Below are 14,283 nucleotides of genomic sequence, written 5' to 3'. Positions count from 1 at the left end.
ATATGCATCGACCTGACACGATACACACATGCGTATTAATCCGCCAAGATTCATTCTCCACAGGTAGGAAGGTCAGTTTACTTCATTGGATAATAACTGAATAATAATACCCTAATAATTTCAGAAAGGCACTCAGCGTCCTGCTGCGGATCGAATCTAGCGCCTTAGGCCTTCGAGCCATCACTCTGTTCAACCTCTTACCTCGATTCGAAACGATTTTGAAAGCTAACAAAAAGTAAGTGGCCGAAGGCGTTCCACCAGTGTAAAATATACCTCGCAAAACTTTCCGAAGAGAACAAAATGTGCCGACAATATGCAAACGTCACAAAGAAGTATTGACACAGCAGATCACCACGCTATCTATGATACCGATATATCTCCTTGGTTAAACAGCTATATTAATAATACTATTTTGATATTAATAGTAATAATAATGTCGAGCACGTGGACATTCAGGCCACATGACTCTGCACAGGTAGCCTTCCCGCCTCGGATCGTTTCAGATTTTTCCCATCAGCGAGTCTAAACGAAAGAACAGAAATCCTCCTTACTAAATTAGTTTTTGCCGTTTAGTTTAGTAGTAGTAAAATAACGTAATAGCAATTCGGCACGAAAAACCTCCAGCAACTTCGTTTATGGTCAGGCTGTCATCAGAATAAGTGATTCCTTACCTACCTTTTTCAACCAACGCTAAATATAATCCCGTTGAGTTGCTTTGACGTGCAGTTATCGTATAAGTAAGTTGCCTTCCATATCCATTAGAGTAGTATGTAGAGTAGATGGCTATAGAGGTACTATATCCTTGGGTGTAATTTTGCACTAGAGAGGCTCAGATCACCTGCCGACGGCCTTTACCTCTCCAATACTCAACAACTGTAATGCTGTGAGGTTTGTACACCTTTATGGTTGCACTATGTCTGCAGAGATCACAGCATCCCTGGCGCGCCGCACGTGTTACGGTCAACTTAGGTGGAGAGGGTATGGGCCTTTGCGAGAAGGAACGAGCTGCTTAACGTTGGGGGAGAGACAGCCTATGTGGAGGAGGGACACCCTCAACACACAGAATCATTCAACGGTTTAATTCCCTTTTCGAAAGTAATAGGACGCCTCCAAGCCTAAAGAAACCGAAGAGGTTATTATTGCGGTAATTAAAATAGTGGTATTAGTTGTGACATTTGTATTCGTCAATAGGTACGAAAGAAGAAACAACTACCAATTAACCAAAAGAATTCAGCCAAGGCCAATCAGGTGATGTCGCTTGGCACCAATCGATGCATGTTAGCTATTTTCTAAACAATTATATAGGAGAATCGAAAGACCAAGTTGTTCTATTGATAGCAAGATTCCCAAGAAAGGCACGAGTAGTGTCGAATCAGTACCACCGATAGTGATAATAATAATAACAACAACTTACCAGATCGAAGTAGACACTTTTTGTCACTTTTCGGAAACCGCTGGCAACAGTCTGAAACTATTTTAGTTTCAATTGTCGTTTCAGAGTGTAGGTTATCTACGTTTGCTTTTATAATTCAAAGCTGTAAAAATCTCGAAATGTCGACTTTAAAGAAAAGTCGGTGGGGGGTAGATATAAAGTGGACAGACTTATAATCGAACTAAATAAAGACATTTATGGCTCCGCATCATCTGTTTGTTTAGAACAAATCTAAATTATCGTAACTTTAGACATGCTAAGTAAAAAAAAAACTTGTTAAAAGAACTGGCCGCCGAGACGAGGCTCCTTGTCGACTATTTCACCGATCCATTGCAAACTGATCTAACTGCACATAAATATCAACACGTTTTGTTGAAAAATTTCTTGATAGGCTTTACAGATTACTAGAAGTCTTTCATATGCAACAAAATCAGTAGGGTCCGCCGTAGAACAGCACATCGTATCAATTCTAGAAGTAGTTTTCATTCTGCAACTTTAAATGTAATAAAGCCGGTCAATGCCACGATGAACACGAATGTCCATTAAAGCATCTACTAGTATCTAGTAGCCTCCTTTCAAATACAGCCTCACCCCTAAGGCTCTAGTTCCTCAGCGGTCTTGGTAGAAGCATAAATATTAAACGAATAATCACATGGCCATATTTGAACTCAGCTTTGTGCATATCGCGGAGCGCAATTTTTGGTGCCTCATCTTTACCCAGTTCACCTATCAAACGTTTTTAAGTAGAATGCACGTTTTCCCATTATCTCCGTTCGATACATGCGTAGATTGTTCCAAGGTATTTACATATTCACCTGTGCGAAGCTATTTAATGGACTGAATCATCACGCGCCATTAGCAGACGAAATTAGTAAACACTTGCGTTAAACTGTTAGTTTCATAAGCTTCATAACAGCCTAATATGTTTAGAGACAGCCTTAAAAATCAGCGCCTTGTCGGCTCAATTTGGGATTTCTCGAAGTTTTACGAATTCATCTCTACGGTGAACTGAATCCAGAGTAGACGCGTGTCATGTACCCTAAGAACAACTTGCACACCGTTTCAATAGACGGCACCAGGCTCAAACGATGCCGTTTAATAAAGAGAATCGATATGTGCTGCCAGATCTTTCGAATATACATCGATATACGGCAGATGTGATTATCTAATATCCTATATATATATATATATATATATATAATTTAATATAAGAACACATCTAATATACAATAAAATATTATAATTCAATTTTTTTTATCACGATACCTCCCCAGCTGCTTCCCAAAGGCTGTCAACAATTTGTAAATGATAAATGGCACAACGCTTTTTATTACTTTTACTTATGGCACCGATAGGACGTTTATATATATATATATATATATATATATATATATAGGGTTGTTGGTATTTTTTACACCAATATTCAAAGAAATATTTTTTGTTACATTTTAAAATAATAACACTAAACTAAATATGCGTCATTTGAATTCATGACCTTCTGCCATCTTTCTAAAAACCCCATAGTTCCACCATTGTATAACTCTGTGGCTTTTTGCCGAAAAAATTGTGACAAGTTACTTTTATGTTCCACTATTAAAACTAAGTGAATTCCATTAAGGAAGCTGTGCAAAAACTGAAACAGATGGTGATAGTCTGACGCTGATCCGCGCTGCACGGAGGTTCCATTAACATTTTCCATTTGTACTCTCTCAACTTTTGCCAGATAGCTAAAGATGCATGTTGGTTCATATTGCTGTGATGGAAGACCACCCCTTTTTTACTCGTTAGGTTCTGGTCGGTTTTTTTCAATGTCTTATGGTTATTGACAGTAGAAGTCCGGCTGGTCATTTTACCATGCGGCAGTAACTCATAATGCACGATGTTTATCTAATTCCATCGAACGCATAGAATCACCTCCTTTGGCGCCAATCTGTACTTGACGCCACAGATTGTAAAGTACATTTTTTAATTTTTTTTATGTGTCCATTATTGTTATATGCAATCTATTATTCATCACTCGTGATTTACCGCTTAAAAAATGGCCCGATTTCGTCGCCTTTCAGTAGAGTTTCGCAGATGGAAATATGATCGAGTAGACTGAGTTAATCGCGTGGGACCCGAAGGCTTTTCCATAGCCAGCACATCAAACAGCTCAAAGCTGTTTCTTATCTAGCTTTTGCAGTAACTTTATAGGTGTATTTCTTAATAGGTCGACCACTGCAAGAAGCATTTTCCACATCGAAATTATCCAAATTTCGAAATCGAAGAGCAACAAAATCATTTTTGGCCTGTTTCTTTGAAAAATGCAAATTTTTCACGGGCCTGAACCGTTCTCGTAACTCTATCGTAGTAAAATGCAAAAATATCGCGAATTTTTACTTCTCTTCAGGCACTTGTTTTTCTGAACTGTGAAAGAAGATTCAATAGTGTTAGCGCATTTACTACTATCCGATACCAACTTTCAAATAATACCAACGCCAATTACGCAATCCTACAGACAGTTCTCTTAGTGAGGCCATAACAGAAGAGTCAATAACCTTTCGACAACTTAATATGTATATAACAGATATTTCAATCGTATTTCAGATGCTTTGAATATGCGAGCGGCGCGAAACTAAGTTCTGTTTTAAAATTGGTGAACTTTTCCCTTCTGCTAGTGGACGGTGCTCTGGTATTGTAATATAGCCGTACTACCCTAAACCGCTACATGCACGACGACAACGAATCGAACCTCCGTGAACCCAGTATCGATGCTCCATAAAGGGGGTCATCATTAAACAGGTACAGCACTGGACGTATCGTGCATAGATGAGACACCAAAAGCGACACTGACGAAATGGATTCATCGCGATACAGCGGCACAGCCTTACTCATGCATAGAAAAGTTATGTTTTTGTAGATTTTTGGCGTACGTGTACACTATCACGTGGCCACTGCTATTAGCGCACGTACGTTTACTTTGATAGGAACTGTTGAAGTGTTACATGAGCCCTACGCATTTTCAACTTTGTCTTGATTATATTTCTTCGACTGGTGTCAGGAAATTTTATCATCATGTAAAATTTATTGTTATACATGGAAAGGTACGCTTTGTGGGACACGTCTGTTTACAACGTCACGTATATCAACTAATATGTGTCCCATTCTAAAAATGGAAACGTTTTTGTCTATGATTATCCTGTTTTTCCTGTTTCTTAAGTATTATACTGTTACATGTCTTATATCTCTTTATGATTATCAGTTCAGATTATTCTGAACAGATCGCCGTACCGAAACGAGATATTTTGGAAAATGTAAGTACCTGCAACTTGTTGTCACAATTCGCAACCTGCACCAAATGCAGATGTGAGATTAGTTGAATCCTTTTTCCTTAAATCCTACTGATAAGCCTAGGCACTGATTTTTAAAAACTGAATGGAATTATTTTATCATAGATCGACAATAAAAGAGGATGTACAAAACAGACCATATTTAAATTTGTATACTCAGTAAATATACGAGTCCAGTAAAGAAAAATATTATAGTACAAAAGGTACAATTACAAAGTCTAAAACTAATTAGACTTTGTATTCAATTTAACCAGGAAAAAAACTGTTATCATTTCGGGATATTTGACTTTTTTTTTTTTATAAAAATCACCTCATAATGGCTAAAGCGTGTCGGGTAAATATGGACAGTAAGTTACTCTTTCTAAAATGGAATAGATTAGTTCAAATTCTTATTATCAAATTATTTAATAAGCTAACAATATATCAGCCATATAATTTAAGCCATATATTTCTTTACATCCTACCAAAAACGCACTTTTTGTTTACTCCCTATATCGCACTCTTCTTTCAGTCCTTTTTTTATTTACCTCCAAAACATACCGTTAAGTGTTCAAACTGAAGTTTGCCAATAGAAGTGATTATGATTTCTAATGATAATGCAGCTACACTAATCTGGTCGATGCGTTGAAACGCTACAACGATTTAATAGGGGTTAAGAATTTTGTTTTTGTTCAAGTGATGCGTTTTCCAATAAGAAAAAAGAATCTCACATCAGAGAAACCTCACGCAAACAAGTTGACCTATATGCTCTACATAATTACTTCAGACCTGTTTATTTATTTAAACTTATAGGGCATAAAAATTGAAGCTGCGCCGATAGTAAAGGCACAGTTTCTTTAGGGCTGCGGTTGGCTTCTATTGACAGCGACCGACACCTATATGCGCCAGTCGTCGTAATTTGTTGTCTTTCTATTTACTGTTCATCTGCCACTCCATATTTGACTTCGGCCGAACGAGCGATACGAAGAAGGGTTTGGGCATGTCGAGAAGACCTTCTGACTTCGCGGAGACCTGGTAAAGGGATGAAAAGCAAGACGACGTTCGGAAGACTATCTCGGCGTTTATTAGTTATTCCTCTGGAACACTAAGTAGAAATGATGTTTTCATTGCAGATCATCAGAACCATAACACCACTGGCCCCATGAACAGTTTCGTAATGTACATGGTCTTCCAATACACAAAAACAGAATGCAGTTCGTTGAGCTATCTTAGACCTTGCCGTCCTCATTGGACTATTCCTTGTGTCGGTTTATCTGTTACTTCCCTACCTACCTACCTACCTACCTACCTACCTACCTACCTACCTACCTACCTACCTACCTACCTACCTACCTACCTACCTACCTACAATAAAAACATGTATCACTGACAAGCATCAGCGCAAAAAGGCGTTATGCTCACATATAAGAATACTTGTGGAATTGGTTTGTTGCATGTATTTCTAAAACGGCAACTTCTAGCGAAAAAGGTGGGAGAGCATACATTATGGACAAGCTCGCGGCACTTGTGGTAACGATCAGAGATGTTTTAACTGCTACAACTTTGAATCTTTTTTTGTAGGGAAACGGGATCTTAAACGCACATTTTAGCCATATCTTTTTCATTCTGCACAAACAACGCTCCTACACCTTTCCTTTAAGGCTGATGTTTTTATATAAAATCCTTTTTTTTTACTAACAATCTGCTCGCTCCGCCTGAAATTATTATGGCTGAAACACCCTACAACAACAGCAGTTCCCTGCCAGCGCACAACATAGCTTCATACAGGATAGCATCGGCAGCAGCTCCATGCGCAGCGAATTGCTCGAAGCTATGTTCTATCAAACTATATATATTTAATCAAAATATACCTGGCTGTTTTTTGGCGTCTGTGAGGTCTTTGCATTTTGCTCTAGCGATGAAGTTATATACGATATAATCGTTGCATGCACGTGTGGACTCAGCCTCAGAATAGCGTATACATTTGTCTAGTTAAACGCGTTTCACCGACGTTCGATGACGGGGCCCAAGCACCGGGAGCATGCTTTTCTGAACAAGGGATCAAATATAGCCAATTAGAACTTATCATACCTGGAACTTACTTTCGAAGAAGCTCGAATTTAGGAATAGAAAACAAATAGCATATATAGGAAACCTTAACTCGTTCCAAATACGTTCAAAGATCGTGTAATGGCCCTAGCTAACGATGCAGAGATTTGCAAAGGGTGCGCTAATCGTTGATCGAAAGTTAAGTATTTTATTCAGCTGTTATATGTATTTGTTTGTTGAAACGAAGATACATCCTCCAGCCATTCTTGTATTCTTGGCGCCCATGGTAAAAAAGTATAAAATCTCGCTATATGAGGTCTCGAAAATAACGAGCTCACTAGTACCCTGGGTACTTCTTGGACCACATGTTGCGTATGATAACTAATTGGCCCCATGATTGTATCCATGTATATGCGACCAGTTTGGCGCGGCTTCTTCATTGTATATACACACCTTTTGCTTATAAACTCTCGCAGCGTATTGATCCACTTGGGCTTTAAAGGAACTAGTGGGGTTACCGACACGTCTATCTTCTGGGTTTGACGTTCGAAAGCGAAACAAATAAATCGTTTAGCATCGAATAGCAGTTCGTTAGCAGTTTAGGCCTAATCGCGTATTGCTAAGGATTAGGTTGTCTACATCGATCGTATGCCTGAGCGATGATTGTATTCTAGCGTGTACAGAAGGTTTATTCAAACTTTGCATAATCCGTTGAATGGAGTGTACCACGATCATTGGCATTGGCCATGATTACGGGGGTGTATTTGATCGACTAGGATTTTTTAAGCATACTTCAAAATTTCTTCACTCTAGTGATGTTCTCCGCATCTCCTTTTAGGCAGGTAAATGGTTGCTATATTTTTCAGTTCAGCTTCGTGAGCTGAGACAGCTAGATAGATTTACGTAATCTATTTTTTAATATAAATATAATAATATTTTCCTTATGTAGCTCAAGTAACCAGCTTTCATGGGCTCATAGCCGAAAGCAGTAACTTACAACAAGTGACCGAACTTTGTTTACTACTTGGCCCACTCGTTCTAGCGGAATGCCTTAACTGTACAGAAGGACGACGAATTATACTTTACTCACCAATTGGTCAATTCAATATCGCATATATTTTTGTTGAGAAATAAACATCTTCAGTATTATAGTGCTAATTAAATCACTGAATTGTACCGTATTATTTACAAGAACATCTGTAAGTCAAATAATTGGTTTTAAACGTATAAAAGTTATAGCAACAATAGTCTGTACATATTTTTTAACTTCGAGTAAATATACAATGGCTCAGCAATTCACTCGGAATTAAACAAGTTTATTGAAGCTTGTATTTGCACGGATCTTACAACTTTCGACTAGTTCTTAGCCCTCTAAGCTTATATTAGATGCCAACTTGAAGAACCCCGAAGAAATGTTTAATTTTTAAATCTACAGAATAGGTTTCCTTTTTCTAAAATGTAATCTATAGAAAAGCATTTACGCTTCAAATACCCATGACACAGCGAAAAGGACAACAAGCATAAGTTCTTTCAATAGAAGCGTTTTTAGGTATCAGCCATAGTTATCGTCCGTTAGAATGCAAGCCTGAGTTCGTTAAACAGAGAGAACTATACATTTTAAAGTTGTTTTATCGGGATTCGTTCCAATTTCATCGGCCGTATAAGTAAACATTCATTTCGAATGAGCTATACCTCTTTACACAGGACCTTTTCCAGTGTCTGGCTCTAAAATATACAACTCCAAGCTCCTGATTGAGCAACATTAAAGGTGAGCCTTCCAACTTTGACGCGAGTTCGCAGGAGGACACGTTTCCGAAACAAGAAGTTCGCGCAACACGTAAGCTTTGTTTATAACGCTGATTTGCACGGATGGCTGAACTGTTAAGATAAGGATTATCTCATGTTATACATGTTTGCTAATTTCTATTTGTTTTAGCAGTACATTTGGACGCGCTGAAGCGTTCTTCGAAACTAATTTAAAGCGACAATTGATGAAACAGCTCATTCGTAGATCGGGCCAGGTTTTGCCTTCGGATAACAAAAGGTCATTGTTGCCATAACATGTCCTGATCTTCTACAAGGCAGACAAAATTAATGGTCAGGCCAATAAATCAAAAAATTCTATCTGGAATCGTAGATAGTAATTTACGCCACAGATACTCTAGCGAACGATTGATAGGGTAGAAAAGGGGAATAACAAAACCTAGTAAAGGGATGACGGAAATAGGAACGCTAATGGTTATTTATATACAATAATGGATATAATTAATATGAATATAATCATTATGATGAAATTTTTCTAGATCCGTTTGTCCATGACAATGGTGTCAGAACACTCACTATTTAGACCTATAGACACTCAACGCAGCCGCAAACGGTTCGTGATGCTCAGACACTCATTAAAGCGCACACCTTTGTAGCTACTGATCTCCTTACATGTATTGGCAACGTGTGCTTTCACGTGTATCTCGAATATCGCCCAAGAACTTGGTCCTTCACATAACCTCGAAAGAAAAAGTCCATTGAGGTAGGGTCTGGCGCAATGCAACCTACCCTGTTATTCACTTATGGGCTGATTAAGAAATACACGTACAGATGGAATATAGTGCGAGTATGTACGCGCATACAATCCGTGTATCTCGGGTAGTTTACTTCCTTCATTTAGGGACCGTTTACGTGGTAGTAAACGGCAGCGAGCAGTTACGCGACGCTGCGGATAGCTAAATGTATTACAAGTCGGTATTTGCTTTTTTCGCCTATAGCTATCGATTAATATATTTATTTCTGTTTACACCATAACTGCAAGTCTGAAATTTAGTCTAAAATCAGAAATCGTTACGAACTTTAAGTCGAGAATCGAAGCAAGAGTAATAATAATAATTGTCCAATCGAAATGAAGCGAAAGTACCGTCGAGTCCGGGACTCTCAGTTTTCTCTTGTCGATTTATTTTTTCCATGTAAACTGTATGTTAGTGAACTCAATTTATCGCATAGGGGGCGTAGGTGATGTTATTTTCAGAGATGGCGCTGTGTCAAAATATGGACGTTAACAACTCTGGCAGGTTGGGCTGGGCTGGGGTAAAATGGGCTCCATCTTTTGTCAATTATCCGCATTGATTCTTTATAGAAACCTACTTTCAGTTACACTCCGCAAGTGTCAACTAAATGGCTATGCGAATAAATGAAGTTATCACATCTGAGGCTCCAAGAACCCAAGAGCAAGGAACCATATTATTTAAAAAAAGTCACTGTGTGATGTGACTTATGGAGCAAACTCTCGCTGGTCCTGTTTCCTTTAAAAATTATAATAGGATGGCAGCCTTCGTCGATGGCGAGGTACATCGTGGCATATTGTTTTATTTCTCGAAATAAAAACATATCGCGACGCAAACGAACAGTCCCAGGCCACCTGGCCTAGATGTGCGACGACGACGACGACACTGAACAGTTGTCCCGATTCCCTCTATAGTTCCGTGTTTAACAATTTGGAAAGCAAGGTCTAGAAACTAACGCTAAAAATAGTCCGTAGCTTAAAACACTATAATCGTGAAGTAACAGCGAATAATGCAGGACCGTCGTTCAGAAGTACAAAAGATGCATAAAGTTACGCTGGCAGTCCCTGAAGGGACACTTGGTGGACATTAGTCCCCATGAATAGTGCCGCTTAAGCCATCTGGACTGGACTAACGTCGCCTTAAAAAAAAACACGCCCAAAAAGTCGCTTCTGTTTTTCATTTCAGGGACACTTAATAAACTGGGCACTTTTAGACTACCCTATACCCGGGTAACAAAATATCTTGAAATGAACTACGTATACACCAAGAGGCTTTCTTTCTAAATGTGGCTCAAATGAAACAGTTTAAAAAATCTCTTTTCATAATACGCTGTACACTTCAGTTCATTATGCAGCTGAGACATAGCATCAAGTTGGTCGAATTGGTGATATCGTGCAACTTATGAGACGTCAGTTAAAGTTATTCGAACGAACGACAACAACGTCTGCGTTGTTATTGGAACAAGAGAAGAGGGCAGAGTCAGGTTATGAAGTTGCTAGGAGCTGTCACGCTTCAATAAAGAAACAGTTTGAAAAACGCGGCTTCGAGAAACGCGAAGCGTCGGGAACAAGCGTCTGCGTGGCGCCATTCGCTGGTCAAAGACTTGTTTGCAGCTCGTTCAACGATATAATCCTATTAATACGTTGACAAAATAATAGACGTTTGTGCTGTTCCATTGCCTATCTCCTTGAAGTCTAGTTGTCGTTGAGCTATCCATCTTGTACATGTGCATAGGGTCTAAGATATACCTATAACTAAATTCGTATCTAATGGTTGCAGTGACAAGTTTCGTTAACAATTTGTTGTTATCATAACATCGTCTTGCAGAAATGGTACAACTTGAAGAATCGGATAGTTTTGATTGAACTTTGTGCTCTATTTTGGATCGTTTATACCAATGGGCGCTACAGTGTAGTACCTTTCTAAAACACTAAAGGGTCTTAGTTGCTATATACGTCATTGTTTTTTCGAGATTTAGAGCAATGACTTTTTTGCATTTATATTCAGTTCATACGATCTGAACTCATATTTGTACCGCTAGCATTCATACCTTTTGTCCTCTTCATTTGTGCAAGCTGTCGTCGTTCGAAAGTACGTCTAGATAGTAATCTTTATTGTGAAATTGGCCAGAAATTAAAAAAAAAAACGGGCAAAATGCACCTTGCCAAAGACGGAACGTCTATATTTTACCCCTGACCATTTGTGTGTGGCCGTCGGTAGAATTTTCTTTATTGCCATGTTGAGAAAAAAATACCCTCCCTGGACATTTACAGACATGCAGACGGTAGCTCATACCAATACTGAAGGCTACTCAGACCCACTTCTGATGGATTATTTACTTTCCGATGCCATTGTCAGTGGTGTTTACTTCCGATGAAAGCAAGGGAATCCGGCATTGATGGCGGTATTGATACGGGGTCTTTAAGCAATTGATCGACGTCTTCCTCGATGTCTCGTTCATCAAGAGACAATGACACAATTCGAACAGTTATATAAACAACACGTTCGATATATATGTATGATTAACGATAATATATAATATACAGAAATGTATCAGAAATATACAGAAAAACATTGGGCGCTCTATAGTTCGAACCTTCGAAGGTCTATAGTTCGAAGGCGCGGTAGGTGTAGAGCTAATATCGCTTGCGTATTGAAATATTGACATATGCTACATCGTAACGCCCAAAGGAAAGTTGGTGTTAAAACAATCAGTAGTGCTACACGAATCGTATCAAATACATTGATAGCAGGCGCAAACGTTATAATGGCTAAACATCCTCCGCCGGTCACATGCAATTTGTTATACCGACCACATAACGTTATCTCAGAAAATTTTAGGCCTGAAAATACATATCTGTACTCTCGTTTTAATAAGCAAATAGGTTTTTTTTTAATAGGAAAATAGCCTAAACTTTGTATTAAGTTTCGTAGCTCCAACTGCGGTACACGAATATGAGCAAACCCAATAGTTTTAGAAGAGAATCTATCTCACAGTGCTCAATAAGCCACACGACTAGCACAGTCATATTTTTTTACTCCGCCCATCGCCGTAAATGAGATTAATGGCTGAGGTGATAGTGAGCGAGGAAAGCCTGACGACACATAGTTTTGCCTGTATGACTTAGTGAACAATGACCTCGGTGATTAGGATTATTCCCTTTCTCAATTAGACCACCTAGGTTAACAAAATGTCCAGGCTAATGTATAGATGCATGGGTAAGAAGGACATCTACCGACCGAATTTCAAATTGCCAGTGCTTCGAATAATCCTTTTTCCTGAAAAATGTAAATCCGAGCGGTCCAGTTGCAGTCCAGCGGACGTATGCATGAGAATAAGCGCGGGGACGGAGATATGCCTTGGGAATAGACGTGTTGAAAGAAATCTAACAAGATATTCTAGTATTATATAGATGTCTAGGATGTGCAGTTATTTTCACAACTGCGGCCCTCGAGAGCCCCGATACAAAGTTTGCGCAAATGCTCGTTTTACGTTCTAAACGATCTTGTTTCCTGCGTGTGATTGTTTACACCCCACAATGTTGAGTACGATCTTCGTAATCGTGGCTAGTTAGAACATGGTGTACGCATCTCGACATAGGTCACGAAGAGATATCGAATTATGTGGCGGTACAAAATTATTTTCGGAAATATACTATCGATATAGATACGCATAACAGCTCAAACGCTTGTTGGATTGAAAAAAATCATTGTGAGAGGCAGCAGAACTTTACCAATGCATGATCTATTATGAAGGACAGCGGAATCCTGCTTGTGAAGTATATTATCACCAAGAAGTTGGTTTGTTTGATAGTCTTTCGCACGCTGCTTCAAGCGTGATAGAGCTTTTACTCGGACAGACGCCCTCGAAATTTTACGAAATACGAATATATTATTACTACTGCTACGTAATTAATAATTAGAGTACGAAGATCTTACGTTACATTCTATTCGTTGTGGCCGGTTGCACTATATTCATTGCTAGGACGATTTTGCATTTTCACACAATTAAAGTAAGTTCCGTCTAACGATAATTTCCACTTGCCTATTGCTAGCTCGCTTCGTATTGGTTTTGCTATTTACAAAATTGCAAATACGAGGTATAGACATGTGCCTAAAACGTTTCTATTGCTTTTACCGTTAAGCCTACAATTGTACAATAAAACCGTTACTTGACTGAGCTGGACAATGGTAACTCTCAAGGCAATGTTTTTTGTCAACAACTGCTGATGGCAACAGCTGTCGGTGCTATTCGCTTTTACGGCACTCCCCAGCCTTTACCCCAATACATGCAGGAAGATCTGCAATAGAACTGTCGATTTCCTCACTAACAGAACCAAGGGTTTCCGATGCAACTGGCAAAAAATCGGATCGAGTCTTTCAAGCACTGTATGCACGTTATTTCTCTAGATCCGCGTCTTCTGCCGTCTAACTTAATGTGATTGCATTATGCGGCGAGTACGAGTTGTTCACGATGTTGTAGTATTCGAGCCGAGGGCTTCCCACGAGACCATAGTGGTAGGTGTGCTTAGGCTATCGGACCCTTTATCATCCGCAAACTCAACTGGTGGAAGGTTCATGACAGCAGGCATTTGCTCTCCAAGGTACTCTTTTGATCCTTGCCTTAAGCTTCGCATGTCCCAATTGCTTTTCTGCGACTCAAAAGGTGCAATCCATCTGCGTCGAGGGTTCCTTCTCAATCTAGACATGCAAAGGGCGCACATATCGGCGCACCGGTTCTCAATACGGGGACTATGAAATATTCAACCATATTTTCCAAAAAAAAATATTCCCTAGGTAGGAAAATAGCTTTTTTACTTGAAGATTTTTTCTTCGTTACTTAATGCTGTAAATGCTCCAATATCTATTTAGCATTTTCTATACCATTTGGTCCAATCGAAATGCGCTGGACACAATATAGCTGAGAACATTATATATA

General features: G+C 39.0%; 1 protein-coding gene and 1 long non-coding RNA gene across 4 annotated transcripts in view; both read right to left on the bottom strand.

Annotated features, from left to right (window-relative positions):
- The window catches only part of LOC111246495 (uncharacterized), a 49,297-nt gene extending 48,334 nt beyond the window's left edge, over positions 1 to 963 (bottom strand). The window contains exon 1 of one of the 2 annotated variants that reach the window (XM_086985081.1): positions 676 to 963. The gene's annotated coding sequence lies outside the window, so the exon portion shown is untranslated. The remainder of the gene's footprint in view (positions 1 to 675) is intronic. The other variant, XM_022796185.2, reaches the window with a different exon arrangement.
- Positions 964 to 5,231: 4,268 nt separating this feature from the next.
- The window catches only part of LOC111247576 (uncharacterized), an 11,880-nt gene continuing 2,828 nt past the window's right edge, over positions 5,232 to 14,283 (bottom strand). The window contains exons 2-3 of one of the 2 annotated variants that reach the window (XR_002672163.2): positions 6,612 to 6,789; positions 5,232 to 5,845 (exon numbers count right to left, since the gene is read on the bottom strand). This is a non-coding gene — a long non-coding RNA (uncharacterized LOC111247576). The remainder of the gene's footprint in view (positions 5,846 to 6,611; positions 6,790 to 14,283) is intronic. The other variant, XR_002672162.2, reaches the window with a different exon arrangement.

Source organism: Varroa destructor, unplaced genomic scaffold, assembly GCF_002443255.2.
Source record: "Varroa destructor unplaced genomic scaffold, Vdes_3.0 BEIS01000003.1, whole genome shotgun sequence".
NCBI classification, from domain to species: domain Eukaryota; kingdom Metazoa; phylum Arthropoda; class Arachnida; order Mesostigmata; family Varroidae; genus Varroa; species Varroa destructor.
This window is presented reverse-complemented; position numbering and strand designations above follow the sequence as displayed.